Below are 3,524 nucleotides of genomic sequence, written 5' to 3'. Positions count from 1 at the left end.
AAGGCGCCGGGGAAAGTGAACCGGCTGGATCTGCGTTCTGAAAAGCTTCGTTATAGACGGCTAATATCTCGGCTTTGATTTTATTTGATAATGTCATAATATACATCGTAAAGTATGTTTTTCAATATAGTTTTATCAGATTTTGAAAGTTTATCGGGAGTTTTGGCTGTTTTCGTTCTCTGCGTTTGGTGATGAAGGACAGCTTCGCGCCACTTGGCTAGCTTTGTTGCTCATTCGACGGGAGAAAAGGACATTCTAAAACCAACAACGATTGTTCTGGACAATGGACCCCTTGTACAAGATTCTGATGGAAGCTCAGCAAAAGTAGGAACCATTTATGATGTTATTTCGTATTTCTGTGGAAAATGTTTAGTACTATTTTCCGCCCTCATTGCAGGCGCTGTCTCGCTATAACGTAAGCTGTATGTCGTACTAAAGTTATTTTTAGAATTCTAACACGGCGATTGCATTAAGAACTAGTGTATCTTTCATTTGCTATCCAACATGTATTTTTTAGTAAAGTTTATGATGAGTTATTTGGTCAGATTAGGTGAGTGTCAGAATATATCTGGAGATTCTGGGAAAAAGTTGCTACGTTTTCACAATGTATAAAACCACGGATTTCAGCTCTAAATATGCAAATTTTCGAACAAAACATAAGTTTATTGTATAACCTGATGTTATAGGACTGATCACTGATGAAGTTTGTCAAGGTTAGTAGAAAATTATATATCTTTTGCTGTTTTTTTGCGATCGCTAACTTTTGCTGCTGATAAATGGGTTGTGTTTTGGCTATTGTGGTAAGCTAATATATGCTATTTGTGTTTTTGCTGTAAAACACTTAAAAATCTGAAATATTTGCTGTAACCATGTATTTTTCATAAATGTTTTATGATGAGTATTTAGGTATTTCACGTTGGTCTCTGTAATTGTTCTAGCTGCTTCGGTGCTATTTGTGATTGTAGCTGCAATGTAAAACTATGATTTATACTGAAATATGCAAATTTTTTGAAACAAACATAATTTATTGTATAACATGTTAAGACTGTCATCTGATGAAGTTGTTTCTTGGTTAGTGACTAATTCTATCTCTATTTGGGGTTTTGTGCAAGCTACCTGTGCTGTGAAAGAAATGTCTGTGCTTTTTTGTATTTGGTGGTGAGCTAACATAAATATACGTGGTGTTTTCGCTGTAAAACATTAAAAAAAATTGGACATGTTGGCTGGATTCACAAGATGTTTATCTTTAATTTGCTGTATTGGACTTGTTAATGTGTGAAAGTTAAATATTTCTAAAAAATATTTTTTGAATTCTCGCGCTGCCTTTTCAGTGGAATGTGGGGGGCGGAACCAGGGGCTAGACAGGTTAATCATTGTTAATCATTGTGCGCGTGTGTATTTATTCGAGGTACTCCTCGCTCTTTTGTTTTGGGATTCTACCTGTGTTTTGTAACGTGATTGTTTGGTCTTCGTCCCCGTGCCTTTACACAGCACGCCGTAATTTGGGCTTAATTTAAAAAATATGCAGCATTCCTGCGCCTGTCTCCCGACCCTTTATATCAATGTGACAGTTCTAAAACTTTTGACCGGTAGTGTACATTTTACGTGAGGTGACGTAAGGCATATTTCCGTCTCTGTGTTACGTTCCCCAGTTTCTGTGTTCTGGTTTGATATTGAGTGTGTGTGTTTCAGAGAAACAGCTCCCCAAGCAGCTGATTGGTCGACCCAGGCTAATTGATGATTGGAGCTGACCCCGCCCCTCGTCAAACAGCTGTTTCTAATCACCATTGCCACCTGAAGATATAAAGCAGTGTTCTGTTCAGAAGAGAAGTGATTAGAGGGAGATTGAATATTTTAGAGAGAGAGGATAGCAGGGAGAGATCATTGAAGGCTGAGGAATGCAGAGAGTTTGATGAAAGAGATCATTAGAAGGAAGGAGAAGAGAGAGATCATAGGCAGGCTGAAATCCTTGCTGGAGAATTTGATTGTGATAGTGTTGGTTGTTTCTCAAAGAGATATGGTATGTACTATGTAGGTTGTTGCTGAGGAGCTGATTGGTTATGTCTGTTATGTGTTATAGGACGCACTGTTTTGATTATTGAAATTGTTTGTTATTCTGTTTCATTTGTTCCCAGGGGGGAAGGGGAAGGCCTAGGGAGTGCTTAGGCAAGAGGCCCGCGGGCATACATATACCCGTAGTATATTCACTGTCTAGGCACACTAGGTAAGACCTGGGCGGACCACCCCCTGTATTTTGGTTAGGGCACCAGGTGGTGTTAAGATAGGTAAGTAGTGGGTAGGCAGGTTAGATAGGAGAGGGGAAGCTTTGATATTTACTTTCTTTCCTTTGGTTCCGTCCAGCCCCTTTTCCCCATATTACCGTGTAGGTAATAAATCCTAGTAACGGTAAATTCTGCCTTTGTCGTCCTTTCTCGCACCTACAGTTCATACCTCTTTTGCTTCACAGAGAGTTGAGTTGTAGCAGGGAGTTGCGTTCCCTCTTCACAGAGGCGTGCGTAACACTCTGTATGGGCAGCAGTTATATTCGACCCTACTCTGATAAAGGTATTTATAGGTTCTGTCTTGTCCCTCCAGCCCAGAGAGGAGTCCCATCACCAGGCCTTGGACAGCTGCACCGTGCCCCCTGCTGGGTAGTACCAGTGATTTGGTGTTGTTCCTATTTGTTTAGTACAATGTTTGATTAACTGTCCATATATTAAGGCAGATTCTACCTGTTTGTGTATAACATCACATTGTATGTATGTTTCTGCATATGTATCAATATGTTCTATACCTGTTAAGGACTGGACTGGACATCCAATCACGTTCCTGCTTATGGAAGCAGCACATAACTGTGAATGTCACTAAAAGGTCTTAGAAATTATAGATTTGAGAATTGTTATGTGTTTACAAACTAAAGGTTCCATCTTATATCAAACCATTTCCTCTAAAGGCTGATATCCCACCTTGGTAATGGAGGGAATTTCAATTGTTAGAGAGGTAAATGTAACTGCAACCGAACATGTAGCTATATAAACAGAAGAATGAATATGAATGTCGATGTCTGCAACTGGTCCTTCTTTCAGTGGTTATTTCAGCTCAGACCACTTCCGTTTTTCTGAGACTGAGCAGAGAGAGAGAGAAAAAGAGGTCCTCACCCCTCATTCTTAAAAATAACATAGCTAGTAATTTCACGCTTTCAAAATAATACAAATAAATATTGAGATGCATTTGCATTTTGCAACTCAATATATCATGTATTTGTAACATTAACACTGAAATATGTCCTTGTCTTTCACAGTCTCCCTGAACACAACAGTGACATTAATTAAAACCTCTTGAAGCTAGGGGGCAGAATTTTTATGTTTGGAAAAATAACGTTCCCATTGTAAGCTGCCTATTTCTCAGGTCCAGATGCTAGAATATGCATATAATTGACAGAGTAGGATAGAAAACACTCTAAAGTTTCCAAAATGGTTAAAATATTGTCTGTGAGTATAACAGAACTGATTTTGCAGGCAAAA

At 38.9% G+C, this 3,524-nt stretch overlaps 1 long non-coding RNA gene across 1 annotated transcript in view; it reads left to right on the top strand.

Annotated features, from left to right (window-relative positions):
- LOC112078835 (uncharacterized) overlaps positions 1-2,819 on the top strand; it is a 10,020-nt gene extending 7,201 nt beyond the window's left edge. The window contains exon 3 of the long non-coding RNA XR_002895795.2: positions 2,596-2,819. This is a non-coding gene — a long non-coding RNA (uncharacterized lncRNA). The remainder of the gene's footprint in view (positions 1-2,595) is intronic.
- Positions 2,820-3,524: the final 705 nt, after the last annotated feature.

The sequence above is a fragment of the Salvelinus sp. IW2-2015 genome, unplaced genomic scaffold (genome assembly GCF_002910315.2).
Source record: "Salvelinus sp. IW2-2015 unplaced genomic scaffold, ASM291031v2 Un_scaffold6364, whole genome shotgun sequence".
NCBI classification, from domain to species: domain Eukaryota; kingdom Metazoa; phylum Chordata; class Actinopteri; order Salmoniformes; family Salmonidae; genus Salvelinus; species Salvelinus sp. IW2-2015.
This window is presented reverse-complemented; position numbering and strand designations above follow the sequence as displayed.